The following is a 16,500-nucleotide window of genomic DNA, read 5'->3' as shown; positions in this document are numbered from 1 at the left end:
GCGGTGGAACCCTATTTACTAAGTTGATCAAATTAAAACTAATGAACTGATTGGTGTTTAAGGTAAGTTCGGCAGTTTGACCAGTGGTTCTTAAGTGGGAGCTACTCGTATTGATTCGATCTCTGACGAGTTAATGGCATATCCCCACCATTGATCTCACTTACCTGGCCAACCTGGTGAGTTAGGTTTTGATTAGATCACTTGGTGATTAGGGCTCACCCATGTCATTAGGTAAATCAGTGTGACTGATTTAGGTGCTCCTAATACCGGCTTTAATTATTTTTTTTTTTAATCTGACTTGGTGAAGTCAGTGGGAGGATTGAAATTAGCTGGTTAATTTCTTCTCTTCTATCCTTTAATAAAAATCCTCAAAAATTATTAGATCCCTAAAAATGATTAAGTTATAGTGATAACTAAGTCATAGCCTCCCATTAAGTGAGTGATAATGAGTCCATTAGTTTAATAATCATTGGAGGCCCAAAGGCCTGGTGCTTATTGACTAATAGAATTATCATTCGTAGTATGATAATTTGGTTGAGTCTTTCTGATGGTGGTTAGGTTGGCCGGCCAAAGTCGGGCCTGATCATTTATTGGTCAGATTCATCAAATCAAGTCATGTTAATGGTTGGACCTAATCAGATCTTTTCAGTGGAGGCTAAAGCCTACTGATTAGATTTTGGGGCAAAATAAATTACTAGAAGTTGTTTAGAGAAACAACTGATTATGAACCTACCCATAGATGCACATAGGTTGACCAACCAAAGTTGGGCTCGTGTGTAGTCTGTGTGGATTCTAGTACCCACTAAGAAATTAAAGTAATTTCTCGAATTGGAGGTTGAGGCTACCAGTTCGTAAAAATACTGAGAGAAACTTTAGACTAAAGTCCAAGTCTTTAGTATTAATAATTTATGTACTAATAAAGGTCTGGTTTTTTTTTATGCAGCTATGGCCACTATCCTGTCGCTTCGATCATTATTAGATAATGACAAGCTCATGGGACCTAATTTTGATAGCTGGTATCAAAAATTAAAAATCATCCTTAAGCATGAGCAGATCCTTTATGTAGTAATGGATCCGGCACCTGAGGAGCCAGCCCCGAACATTAGAGAGACGGTCCGAGACACTTACCAGAAGTAGCTCAATGATCGCACCACCGTTCGATGCATAATGCTGGCGGCAATGAATGATGAGTTCAGCCGCAGGTTTGAGAATGCCCAGCCGTAGGAGATGCTTCAAATGTTGAATGACTTCTTTGGCACGCCTGACGATGTTGAAAGGCACAAAACTAGTTGTGCCATTTTCAATGCTCGGATGAAGGATGGGGCCTCAGTCACCGATCATGTACTGTACATGATCGAAATGATTGAGCGCCTAAGTAAACTGGGCTTTTCCTTGCACGAGCAGCTCGGTAAGGATGCGATCCTTAATTCTTTGCCCAAGTCCTTCCTCCCCTTCCTTACTCATTTTCGAATGACAAAGCCTGCAGTGAATTACCACGGCTTGTTGGGGTTGCTGCAGAACTTTGAGAAGGACCACCAGCTCTATAAGGAGTCGGTGAATGTTGTGGGAGGGTCTTCTTCTGGTCGTCAACCCTTTAAGAAAGGGAAGAAGAATAAGAAGAAAAAGAATAAGAAGGTACAGTCGCATGCTGGGATGTCTGCACAGGGTCAGACCAAGAAGTGCAAGCCCGACCAGAGCCAGGAGGAGTGCTTCTTTTGCAAGAAGCAGGGGCACTGGAAGAAGAACTGTCCTCTATATATTGCCTCCCTGGACCCGAACAGGCCAAAGAAGAAGCAAGGTAATTATATGATAACACCTTGCAACTTTTTTATTTATGATACTACTGCCTGGGTATTGGATACCGGAAGCCCTTTCATATTTGCAATTCGATGCAGGGTCTGCAGGTCAGTAGGAGATTTGATGAAGGCGAGAGGTTCCTGAACGTTGGAGATGGAAGTAAAGTTTCAGTTCTAGCTTTAGGAATCATGAACCTTGTAATCAACTCTCGTAATATAATTCTGAGTGAATGTCACTATTGTCCAAATTTTTTATTAAATATTATTTCTGTAGGCCTTTTGGCCATGAACAGTTATCAATTTTTAATAAAAGAAAATATTTACAATATCATTTTGAATGGTGTTACAATGTTTGTTGGACAACTAAATAATAAAATTTACTTACTATCACAGTATGTTAATGTGGTTCAAACCTCCGGTAAACGTCCTAGAATAGATAATGTGTCAGAAGTCTACCTTTGGCACTGTAGGCTAGGTCATATCAATAAGAACAGGATAAATAGGTTGGCTCAAGAAGAAATTCTTGAAGTACGTGATTGTGAATCACTTTCAACCTGTGAGTCCTATCTTCTTGGAAAGATGACCAAGTCACCTTTTACTGAAAAAGGTGAGAGAGCCAGTGAACTCTTGGGTCTGGTATATTCTGTTGTATGTGGACCCATGAACTCAAATGCAAGAGGTGGATATTTTTACTTTATAACCTTCACAGATGACCTATCTAGGTATGGGTATGTCTACTTAATGAAGCATAAGTCGGAGTCGTTTGAAATGTTCAAGCTATTTCGAAATGAGATAGAAAAACAAACTAGAAAGTGTATTAAAACTCTTCGATTTGATCGAGGAGGTGAATACCTTTCCAATGATTTTTTGACATATCTTGGGGAGAATGGAATTCTCTCTCAGTGGACTCCTCCTGGAACACCACAGCATAATGGTGTGTCTGAAAGGAGGAATCGGACCTTATTGGACATGGTTTGATCCATGATGGGGTTTGTTGGTCTGCCGATCTCTCTCTGGGGATATGCGCTCGAATCGGCTTGTTATCTTCTAAATAAGATTCCGAGTAAGTCTGTAACCAAAATGCCATATGAAATATGGATAGGACGTAAGCCAGTACTTTCGCACCTTAGGGTTTGAGAGTGTCCGACTTATGTTAAACGTTTAATTACGGACAAGCTTGGACCTAGGTCTGACAAGTGTAATTTCATAGGATACCCAAAAGAGATCAAAGGGTATTATTTCTACCTAGCTGATGAGTAAAAGGTGTTTGTCAGCCTTAAGGCAATCTTTTTGGAAAAGAAGTTCCTTGGTGAAGAGACTGTTGCCTCTAAGGTCGAACTTGAGGAAGTTTGACAGGTGGAAAAACTGACACAAGTAGCTGAACCTGAACCAGATTTGGTTATATTAGATCCGGAGCCCATTATTCCTGCACCCTTAAGGCGATCTGGTAGAGTACCACATCAACCGGACAGATACTATGGTTTCTTGGTCCGGGACGATGATCCTGTCAAACTTGATAAAAATGATGAGGATCCGATCACCTACATGGATGTAATGCAGAGATCTGACTTTGAGAAATGGCTAGAGGCCATGAAATCCGAAATGGAGTCCATGAAGGTCAACGATGTGTGGACATTGGTTGACCCACCCAAAGGAGTAAAACCCATAAGGTGTAAGTGGGTCTTCAAGAGGAAGAGGGGCGCAGACGGAAAGGTGAAAACCTATAAAGCCCATCTGGTTGCCAAGAGATATCATCAACGTTATGGTATAGACTATGACGAGATGTTTTCTCCTGTGGCAATGCTCAAATCCATTCAGATTATGCTTGCGATAGCTGTCCATCTGGACTATGAAATCTGGCAAATGGATGTGAAGACAGCTTTCCTAAATGGAGAGCTGGACGAAGAGGTGTATATGATACAACCTGAAGGATTCACATCCATAGATGAGTCTAAGGTGTGCAGGCTACAGAGATTCATTTATGGACTTAAGCAGGCATCCCGGAGTTGGAACATACATTTTGATAGGATGATCAAGACGTATGGCTTCGTTAAGAACGGAGAAGAGCCCTGTATTTATAAGTGGACTAATGATCCAGTAGTGGTATTTTTTGTATTGTATGTGGATGATATTCTCTTAATAAAAAATGATGTCCCTGCATTACAGAGAATAAAGATTTGGCTGTCGTCACAGTTCTCCATGAAGGATCTGGGAGAAGCTTCCTACATCCTACGGATGAGGATCTATAGGGATAGATCTAAAAGGTTGCTTGACTTATCCCAGTCCACGTACATTGATACTATGCTGAAGAGATTCAGCATGGAGAATTTCAAGAAAGGCTATCTATCGATAGGCTATGAAATTTTTCTCTCGAAGAGGGATTATCCGACAACACCTCAAGAGAGAGAGCGTATGGATAGAATTCCATATGCTTTGACAGTGGGATCTATCATGTATGCTATGACATATACACGATCAGATGTGGCATACTCACTAGGGGTAATGAGTAGATACCAATCTGATCCAGGGGAGAATCACTGGAAGGTTGTTAAAACCATCCTGAAGTATTTAAGAAATACTAAGGACCAGTGGCTTGTTAATGGTGAATCGGACTTGAGACTTATAGAGTTTACAAACTCTAGTTTCCAGTCTGATCACGATGACAGCAAGAGTGTGTTGGGATTTATTTTTACCCTTAATGATGGGACTATCTGCTGGAAGAGTTCCAAGCAGCATACAATGGCTGATTCAGTTTGCGAGGCAGAGTATGTCGCTGTATCAGATGCTGCTAAAGAAGCGGTGTGGCTGAGAAAATTTATCACTGAGCTCGGAGTAGCACTCTGCCTTGTTGGTCCAGTTCTGCTCTACTGTGACAGCTCTGGAGCCATTGCTCAGGCGAAGGAACCAAAGGCACACTAGCAGACGAAGCATATTCTGCATCGCTACCATCTCATCCGAAAAATCATAGATCGAGGTAACGTCGACCTTCAAAAAAGATCGACGGAAAGGAGAATTTGGCCGACCCATTTATTAAAGCCATTGTGGTAAAAGAGTTCGACGACTTCAAGTCGAAGATGGATATTAGATACTGCACCGATTGGCTTTAGGCCAAGTGGGAGATTGTTGGGAATAGTGTCCCAATGCCAATCGTCAGTCTGTTGACGGTTGTGCCCTTTCTTGTATTAGTATATGAATTATAAATTAATAAAAGTTATTTTAGTATTTTTTATCACAAATTATTTCATCTTCTAATGAACTCCTGTGTTGTGGTGAAGTCCTTAGGACTATTTAGACTCGATAAAGGAGGATTTATCATTTAGTCCTTAAACCTGTTCGCGATCAAATGATACGTTGTTACCAAGGACAACAACGTTTATCAAGTATAGGTCATTGTGTGCCATATGGGTTGGTTGTCCTCTTAATCAAGGAGTGTGGAGACATTGATATGGCATACAGGTGAGATGTAAGGGTACATCTGCACTGAACGTGACCGACTCCGGAGCCTTTTCTGCTGTCAAGATTTGCTCTGATAGGATATGGGTATAAATGTCCCTCCGACCTGAGACCGCCATGGTGACTTGCAAGCAACTCACTGTACTTAGGCACTGGACTACCTGAATTTCTAATTCAGTGATGAAAGGCTGCTGGGTGTAGTCAAGTACTTGACTTGTCGGTGCGTGTATCAAGATGGGATTGACCACTCCAATTCAGGAGCTGTGTACAATCGTGTTTTAATTTAGCAAAATCTTGGTCAGGGTAGTCCTAGTGAGGAGTCACAGGACTATTTGAGTTGAGCACGATTCGGATGATCTGATCAGGGTTGACAGTTTAACCCTGAGTCCTAAACACAGGGGTCAAAAAGATGAATTATACAGTAACTATATTCATGTAGGTTTTGAGTGTTGAGATTGTGACTATTCGATCTATCCAAACATTGGGTACCATTGCTAGATGGTCACTTCGATTAGTATAGGAATTGGTTCCTATGCTACCGGCTTAGGTTCGAACCTGCGGGGTTACACACATTAGAGGTTCCTATCTGATCTGATGACTGATGAAGAGTCTTAATACTCATGGACTTTGAGTCCTATATGTCTGAAACTCTGTGATCGAGAATCAGAATTCTCTAATCACGAGTTTCACACATTTTGGGTACCGGGGTCAAGAGTCCCACTGGTTTGGAACTTTTTGATCAGGTTTCATATCGATGGACTCTGATGCCCGATTGCCCATCGAATTTGGACTCAGTATTTATGAGAGATTTAATTAGTGATTTGATCACTGATTAACTCAATTTGATTGAGTAATTATTTTTGGATCAAATCCAATTGAATTGGATTCAGTTGGGTTTGACCCGATTAGGTTAAGTGTTGACCTAATCGCTAAGGTGTTTTGGTCCCTGATCTGATCAGGGGTTGACTTAGTCAATTTTTGATTTGATTAGGATTTTATTGAGCCTAAATAAGCCTAATTAAGTTGGGTTTAACTTAGTCTAATTGTGCTTAACCTATTTTGATTAGGTTGGTCCAATTATGATCAAACCATCTTTTGAATTCAACTCCCTGCGCCCATTTGAATTCACGAGAAGCAACTTCTCATGAATTTTCTTCCACGCAGAAGGCATCCCACGCCCACCCTTGTGCGCCAATTATCTAGATAAAAATAAGTTAGTTGGCCATTCAAATTCAAAGGATGTTTGAATTTGATGGGCAACCAACTAATCCATGTGCCACCCACCTTATCTTGTGCGCCCCTTGCTTTACACGAGAAAGAGTTTCTCGTGTAAACTCTCTATGCACAAAGAAGCCATGCCTCCTCTCTTCTCATGCCCAGAGTGGATAAGAATGAGTTGGTTTGCATTTGAATTCAAATTCGATTTGAATTCAAGTGTGCAACCACTTATCTTTATCCTTTCACGCGGATAAGACACGTCTTGCACTATTTTAAAAGAGAAAGGGAGGTGGGGCGTGCATAGAAATTTTTTGAGAGAGAATAGTGGGCATGAGGAAGCCTTGTGCACAAGTAGAAAGTTCAAAAACTTTCGAGAGAAAAAGAAAGAAAAGAAATAAGAGTGGGCGCAGGGTTTTCAGTGAGTAACCTAGGGTTTTTGCCTAGGGTTTGGGAAGTGAGAAAGTGAGCTACGACTATCGTGAGCCCACCAAACTTCAGAGAGAGCTTCATCAACTTCTCTACTACATCTGCTGATGATCCAGAGCATCCGAGCAGTCGACAGATCAAGATCGAAGGAGTTCGATCAATATCGGCCATCAAAAGGGTTTAGCCACGAACTAGCATTCGTGAGGAGCCGATCAGACCGGAAGCTTCGTGTGGATGATCCATAGAGGTCAGACACACTATGTGACTACATTGCAATGATCAGACTCTCCTGACGGTGATCAAATTACGACGATCAACTATCCGCACAAAGGTAATGTGTTCTGAACACATAACAGTAAATTGTTTACTGTAGAAGTTTGAATTTCAAATTTAAATGCATGCTATGTATATATCATATTTAGATCCTTATGTAGGGTTTATACATATTAATTAATTAGATTAATTAATAATTTTCACTGTAAAATAGTGATTTTGAAAAAGTTTTAAAATTATCGTTTTACCCCTGTACTAAAATTCACTTCAAATTCAACTCCTAGATCTAAGGTTGATCAGGCTCTGAATCAGTAGCACAAGCATCCTATCCCTATGGATATCCACAGGACTGATTTCGAGTAGATCCTCTTGACTCCTACTTGCTTGAACCGAAGGCCTGAATAGGCTTGAACCAAGCCTAGATAGGGATCAACCCTTGAACCCTTTTGATCTTTGTTTTTTGATTTTTAAAGAAGCTAAGAACCTTTTTTGATCCCTCAACTAATCAAGAAGAATAATAAATAAGAAGTGTTTGTAACTAATTTCCAACAACTTAAGAGGAAGAGGATAAAACCAGCACCAACTTGGTGCCAAACCTTTGACACCAAGGAGGGATGCTGCCCACCTCTCTTCTAGCTCCAAGAGGGATGCCTAGAGAGAGGGTGTGGGCTAGAGAGAGAGAAGAGGAGGAATGGGCACAGTAATAGGTGGTGGCAAGGAATGGAAGGTCATGAGATTATAAGAGAGGTAAGATTAGGGTCCTTTAAACAGACATCATAAGGGTATCCTAATTAAATTAGGATCCCTCCTCCTAATCATGTTCGAAGTCCTAGCTATAATATACTTGGACCAAGTAAATAGGGCACCACCCATAATTCACCCACACCCACATCCAGTGCTAGACGTCCCATTAAAAGGGACCCAATTAAAGGTTCTCAAATCAGCCTGCATGATTTTATAAATTCAGTTCAAAGATTTTTAACCAAATCAAGATGAATAAAATTAAAAACTCTTTCTTAATTTAATCCAAGCCATAAATTAAGCATCTAACCATTAGAGGCCATTGAATCAAATTCAATTAGGTTCAAATCAAGTATAAGAATTGGCTAATGCTTATCATATAAGCAAACCAACTACAAGAGAAATTGGATTCATCCAGGTGCTAGCAAGGTTAATATGAACCTAATAAGATTTTTCTAAATTCATATAAATTGATGCTTCATAAGCCCAATTATAACTAATCAAAATCTTCTCCCTTTATATTTGACTCCATAGGTTCAATTTTGTCTGGTAGTATGATATACTATGATCTCTATCATAGCTATCATTAAAATCTCTTTCAGTAGGTTGGAACAATTTTACTTTAACTCGACAAGGATCATTGATCCAAAATGATCCTATTGAGCTCTCACAATCCACGAGTGACATCTAGCAATATGTAGCGGCAACCTAGTAGAATCGAAATAGAACCTTTAGGTGAGTTAGTGTATGATACAGTCTCTATCATGAGTCCTGACTAGATGGCAGGTCATGGATAAATCGTCAAACCTCATCATCAGTCATATGATAGATCCGATTAGCTTAAGTCCAATAGTGATTTCAAATAAAAATTCTTTTCTACTAATCACACTGCTATGGCCATAGACTTGTGGACTCGCTTCTCAAATCTTATAAGACTACACTCTATTAAGGTCGATAGATCCCATCTAGATGCACACCTTGCTCGTACAGCTCAACCAACTGAAACTAACATCCACTATAAAAATTCATGATTGAGTTAATATTTATGTGTAGTTAAATTATAGCAATCTTACTGTGAGCAATTATGACACTACAAGTTAAAGGACTAAGCACACAACTACAGTATCGAGATGATCACTGATGATTGGATAGAAATCTATGTGATCTCTCATATGGTCATGCTCAGTACTAGTTGTTCTCTAACAACTATCCACACTTATTGCTCAATGTCTCTATATTATAGACTAGAGACTCATCTATCTTGAAGAAAGCAAACCGTGCACCAGTCTATCTGGATCGATCACTGTCCCCATGACTATCCTATGATCGGGAGCAATTTAAGTATCGATCATATATGACTCTAATTCTTAATATTTGAGAATATATATCATAATATTAATTTCAAAGATGATTTAAGGACATATAACACTTGAATAAAAAAAAAATTATCCTTTATTGATTAAATCAATAGTTTAAAGTACAAATTTGTGTTATAGAATGAATAATGTGTAAGTCAACAATTATCTTCTAGGATATATATCCAACATTGGGATATACATAGATTGATGATAGAAGGTCTACATCAGTATGTGTATTCCTATGCTATGGTGGTACGATATATTGAAAGAGTTCCAAACAATCGATTATTGAAAATTTCACCATGAAGATAGAGTTCATCAGCATTTCTAAGGGTCCTAAGACAGCTTTCTGGTTAATGCAGATTGTCGTAGAGGTTGGACTGGGGACATAAGATGTCATATAATCCTACAATGATGACACCAATACCATAGCTCTAGCTAAGGAACTTAGGTCTCATCAGAAATCTAAGCATATAGAGCAACGATTCCACCAGATTTACGAATATCTTGAGTATCGAGATGCAGAGAGTTAGACTCTACAGAGAACGTGGTGGACCCATTGACTAAACTATTATGCCAGTAGAAGACTGAAGCTTATCTTGAGAAGATGAGGCTTAGATTGATGGCTAATTGACTTTAGTGCAAGTGAGAGATTATTAGATGTATATCCTAGAGATCAAGTTGGCCGACACATGTGACCTTTCTAGTGGCATAATTTTATAATTGAATAAAATAAATTGGGTTAATTTTTATTCATATTGAGTCATGTGTCCATAAATTATCCAAGAAATTAATAGGATGATGACACATATTATCAAGAATTGAGAATTTGGGACATATGTCATTAGTGATTAATTTCTAAATACTTCCGATCAATAGATCATCATGAGGACGGTGATTGATCCGATTAGATTGATGCATAGATCACTTTTCTTTGGATAGACGAGTCTCGAATCTATAGTATGGAGACACTGGAGTGAGAGTGTAGGTAATTATTAGAGAATAATGGTATCGAGTGTGACCAACATGAGTAGTCATATGAATGTCTATCCACTCATCAGTGACCTACTCAATGCTACAGTGGTGTGAGTAGTCCTCAAACCTGCAGTGCCTCAGCTGCTCACAGTGGGGTTGTTATAGTTTGACTACACATAATTATGATCCCTATCCATATGAGTCTTTGTAGTGGACGTTGACTATAGTAGGTTCACTGTAGGAGTAGGGTGCACATCTAGATAGGATCTATTGAACTTGATGGATAAGGAGTAGTCCTATGTTATTCATGAGACTGAGTTTAGAAGATCATAACTATGATAGAGTGAATGATGAAAAAGAGTTTTCATAGGATTTCACTAATGAACTTGAGTCGATTGAATATTACATATGACAAGCAATGGGGTTTGTCGAGTTATCCATGACCTCCGTCTTATGGGGACTCATGATAGAAAGACCAAATCACATGGTAACTACACCTAGCGGTTCAATATTTTATTCTACTGGATTGTCACTAAATACTGCTAGATGTCATTGATGGATTGTGAAACTCATCGAGTATCATCTTAATGATCGATGACCCTTGATGGGCAGAGTTGAAATTGTTCTAATCCATCGAAAGAAGTTTTCATGATATTATGATGGAGATCATAGTATATCTCACTACCAGATAGAATAGAACCTATGAAATCATATATAAAAGAGATCTTTATCCGATCAGATGGTTGATTAGCGATTATGAATCACTATTGGATTTGATCATCAATTTGATTGATGATTAATCCAGTGCAAGAGTTGCAATAAAGCAATTCGCTAAGAGTTAGTGAGTTGTAGGAGGATTAATTAGTAATTAGATTGCTAATTGGCTCAATTTAATGGAGCAATAAGGTTAAAATTAAATCTAATTGAATTGGATTCAATTTAGATTGGTTTGGTTTTGATTAGATCAAGCTTGATTGAGTTATGAGATAACCCAATTGCAAGGGAGATCAATTTTTGATTTGATAAGGACTTAGATTCAATTAATTTTCTGGTAAGATTAAGATATTATTAAGGAGATTGGGTTCCTAATTTAATTAGATTTTCTCCTTTCATTGGGTGAAATCAAATATGATTTGATTGGGATCCAATTAAAGCAATAAGTGAGAGTCCCATGGGATTGGGACTCTCCCCCTTCTCCCTTTATGCACATGACCCACAGAAGCCACACCACCCCTTCTCACGTTGCCCTTTCCTCTTCATATTTGCATGAGATTATTCATGCTAAAAGCCCTTTCTCAATGCCCAAAAGGGATGGATAAAGATAAGGTAAGTTAAAATTTGATTTTGAACTTATTCCTTATCAGGATGAGATAACTTCGTTTGGACACACCTACCATATAACCCCTTTCTTTTGTGTGACAAAAAGTGAAAATTCATCATGAGATACAAGGTTTCACCATGAAACATATCTGGTAGGGGTGCAAAAATTGAGAGAGGGAGTGAGGCTTCTTTAGGGCTTCATCTATGGCGTCAGGGTTTGAGGAAGAGAGAAAAAATAAGAGAAAAAGAGTTCTTCTCTAAGGTTTTTTCTTGATTCCTTTGAGCATGCCCTTGAAAAAAAAAGAGAGAGGAGTCTCTCTTTATCATCCTCCACACCATCAGCCTCCTCCTTTGTAGTGAGTCTAGAAAAGAAGGAAGTTGTTGAAGAAGATCTGCATTAACCATCAGGAGGTGTCTTTTGCAAGGGAGCTAGCACCCTGGTGAAAGCGTAGGCCTCTGATCGGATCAAAGATTTTATGTGGATATCATAGAGACTGGACATATGTGTGACTCTTTGAGGACCTTATCGGATTATCACGATCATCAGCGGCAGAGATCATCAACCTGCACAAAAGTTTGGGGATCTGATCTTTGATTTTCGATTTTTATTTAAATTTGACTTTAAATTTCAGCATCTTAAAAGCATGTGATCGATCCTGTGGCATGTAGATTAGATCTACTTCATGCATGTTAGATAGATTAAAGAGTTTAATACATATTAGATTTTTATTCCACTGCATTCAAATTTTAAAGGTTAAAAATCTACATGTTCTAATCTCTGCATGCATGATCCCGGATGTGTGACATCCTTTATGAAGGATCCTCACTTTTTAGCAAGCAGAGAATCTTAGTGATCAAACTAAAGCGGAAGCATGCACCCCATGTCTTGGTAGCTTCGACTTGATATGCTCTCTTCACTCAAACCAACTCTGGCTTGAACTCGGAAGTAGGGAGTTTATATTGGGGGTGATTTCGTACTAGCCAAAAACATGAGACATACAGGGACACGAAGGCACCTTGGGCTCGATTAGCTTTTTCTGATTTGCTTACTTCGGATAGCTTCCGATCTGAAGTCTGATAGGGGTTTGGCCGTCTCTCCAATCCCAATCCAATAAGGTACTTGAGCTGATCTTATTCGGTAAAATAGAAAAGGTTGACCTTTAGCTCTCATGCAGATCCTCAAATCTCATGACCACCAAAAATAAATGATGACGAGCAGACAAAGAATAAATAACAAACAAATCTCTCCAGATAAGAAAAAAATAATAGCTGAATCTTGTCAGATAAAGTAAGGCTAATCACTTGATTCTCTTTTTCTCTTACGGCTCTTTAGCCTCTGCCTATAAATAAAGGCCCATAGGGGACCCCAAGGTATGAAATCTCTTTTCTTCCTACATGCTCACTCCTTCCCAACTGTTCTTCAGAGATCTAACTTGAGCATCGGAGGGTCCTCACCAAAGCCCACTCTGGTCAGAGATATTTTTTGCAGGTCCTGTTGCCGCCATCCTACCATCGCCAACCTGTCGTCGCTGCCTATCTCCAGCCAGTCCGATCCAAGGATGGATTTTTGCCACAACATAAGGCATATCCTCACCATTTCTTTATTTTGCAGATATGTAAGAGAGGGTAGATTGAAATGCCCATATCTCTTATTTTTCATTTTTATATCAGCAATTTCAACATGGTTCACCATTGAAATATAGAGAATAGCCTTTTTGCATCATTTGTCATACACTAAGCAAACTTTGATCAAAATTAGGTATAAATAGAACATCAGTTATGAATTTGGTACCTTTATTGGTTTTCAATGCCACAGTTCCTCTTCCTGCTGAAAGAACTGTTGCTCCATTTCCCATTTTGACTAGAACATTGTAAAATCTATCAATCCTAGTGAAAAATTTGCATTGTTTGCCATGCGGCTGGTACAAATGTTATCCACAAATCAGGCTCCAACACTATTGGAGCTCTCACTCTGTGTGGAACAAGAAATTGCTGAATCTGCCACTGAGGCAATAAATAAATGATCTTTATGTTGCTGTGAATTTTCTATAAAGTTAGCCTGTTGTGTCAGTTGAAAGGTTTTGCATCGCTTGACTTCAGAACCTTTCAATATGGCCAAATCCTTTATAGAATCTACATTGAATTTTCCCTTTATGCAAATAATCCTTTTCAAGATGACTGGTCTTCTTGCAAACTCCACAGGGAGGAAACCTTCCTTTCCTCTATGAATCCTTTGAGTTCTCAGCTGCTCTCTTGACTTCCTTTCCTTTGTCACTAGTCTGCTTTTTGTCATTGTAATAAGGAGCTGATTTTTACTTATGTTTTACTTGAAAAGCACCCTCGATAGTGCCTTCAATCCTATTAGATATTCTCTGTTCATGTGCTTGCAGAGAACCAACCAATTCTGGGAGAGAAAGCTTGCTCAGATTTTTGATTCCTTATGTTATAGCCCAAGCCCATGACATCAGGATCCAAGCCCAACAAAAAAAAAAAAAAATAGAGTAAAAATTGGGAAGAAGACTTCCGGTAGGAGTCTTCTTCTCCGGTGAGACCCAAGCATATTGGGAGTCCTAGGACCTCTCAAAGTCCTCGGACCCTCTATAAGAAGGTCTCTCCTCTCCTTAGAATCGACCATCGACCTCCTTCCTCTCTCTTTCTCCCCATTTTTCTCGATCGGAGCTGCAGACACTGTTGGGTTTCTCGCCGTGATTTCTCACCGGTGAGGTCACCGGAGGTCGGGGTGAGCCTTCCTCTCCTTCCTCTCTTCCTTCCCTTTCTTCCTGTACTGTTGCTTGAGGCTGCCAGCGACGAGTGTCGCCGATTTTCGGTCAGAAAAGATACTCTGTTTTGAGCCTTTTTTTTCTTGAATTTTCCGACGTCGGCGATCAAAATCGACCGCCGGCCATGCTCCTCCGAAAACAGGGGAGTGTCCTCCCTCAACCGTCGGTCTCCGCCGCGGTGGCCGCGGCCTGAACGGCCAGCCAATGAAGGACCACGCCGGTCCTCTGTTCCGGTGCGGGAAGGGCCGAGAAAAAGAAGAAGAAAAAGAAGAAAAAGAAAAAAAAAAAGAAGGGGCGGAGAGAGAAACTCTCTTTGCTCTCTCTCTCTCTCTTTAGGATTTATGGAATTAAAAAAAAATAAAAAAATTAAATTAGCAATAAAAATAAAAATAAATAAATATAATTAGGGTATCCATGGATTAGTTCGAAAACCCTGGATGCTGTTGACAAATTGATCCTCGTGGGGACATTAGATTTTAATAATTTAGTTATTTTTTAATCTGATAAAATTTTGATATAAAACATGATATTTAACGTATCAGGTTCAGAGAAGGACTTTCGAGATTCCTAGAATTCCTAGTTGGATTTTCTTTTAAGGTAAGTAGTGTTACTTTTACTGAATTTATCTGGTAAAATTTTGAATTAAATAAATTTATGCATGCTTGTGATTGGAATTATTTATTAAAATAATTGTTAAAATTATTTATGATTAAAGTTAATTGTAGAAATTATTTATGATTGAAGTTATTTGTTGAATAATTAGTATGATGATGTATGATCACAAAGAATGACATGGTTGATTTGACTCGAATATCATTTATTTATATTATTTTGAAAATAATATATAAATTGGAAGACAATATGAAATTGACAACCTGACTGTGTTGAGGACCCCGTCAATGGGGGCATATACGTTGGCAATTGACTGTCCTGAGGATTTATGTCGCCAGTGAGACCAACGACATGTCGCCAGATAGACTAGCGACAAAAACCGCCAGCGAGACCAGCGGTTCCAAAGGACTTGGCTGCCAGATGATTCGCAGCCCACTGCAAGCAGATACGCGGTATTATGACCCTACCACAGGGATAATGTGATCATAGTCATGGTTGGTAAGAAGAACTTAAGAAAATTGATGAAAAGCATAATTAAAAATTATGATGAATTGACTTTTATATATGATTGACAGTATGAATATGATTCCATGAATTTATATATTGATTTGTTATCAGTAAATTGATATGCATAGTATTATTTGTCTGATTTATTCAGTTAAAGGTATACACTGCTTACTGGGCTATTTAGCTCATTATAAGTTTTATGTTTTTCTTACAGATCCAAAAAATTAGCATGATGCGGGATTTCGGTTGGGAGAGCAATTAGAGATGGAGTTAGCTCATTGATTTAAGATTTTTCTCAAAATTTATTTAAGACTTTTTAAGTTTTATTTTTAGTACTGACTTTGTCAGACAGTTACTTTCTTTTGAACACTGAGTTTTGATTTGTTATTTGAACTAAGGTTTGATTATTAAATACTGAAAAATTTATTTAACTGTTTGTGAAGATATCATGATGAGATGCCTTGCATGCTTATGGGATAAGTATTCTATAAGTATGCGGCGGTTGCCATGACCCTCGATTCAAATCTTGGGTCGGGGACGTGACAATTAATATGGTATCAGAGCATAAGTAGATAGATAGAGACATGTAGAATAGAGTGAACGAGTGATGGGTAGACATTAGGAAATTGAAAGGTTAGTTATGATGATTATGAGTTGACCTGTCTCAAGTAAAGTTTATAACCTTATTAAGGATAAGTTATTATCTCAAAATCTATCATAGGTCAATATGCCTCCACGACGAGCAAGGAATACTCAAGGAGCGGTAGGAGGGACATCAAATCCACTTGGCGATAATACTCCTCAATTAAACAGTGGCACAACTCAGCAGGAGGAAATACATGATCCTATCGGAAACACTCCGACAGTACAGGGGGAGCCGAAGATGACTCAACTAATGCAAACTCTGATCGGAGTAGTTCAAACACAGCAACAGTTACTTCAACAATAACATGCACAGCCACGTCAGCATTTTCCACCGACACCTGGACATGGAGAACATCCAATACAGAGAAACAATATCGTCGAATTTAAGAAGCTAGC

This window comes from Elaeis guineensis, chromosome 12 (assembly GCF_000442705.2).
Source record: "Elaeis guineensis isolate ETL-2024a chromosome 12, EG11, whole genome shotgun sequence".
Lineage (NCBI taxonomy): Eukaryota > Viridiplantae > Streptophyta > Magnoliopsida > Arecales > Arecaceae > Elaeis > Elaeis guineensis.
Note: the sequence above shows the minus strand (reverse complement) of the source record.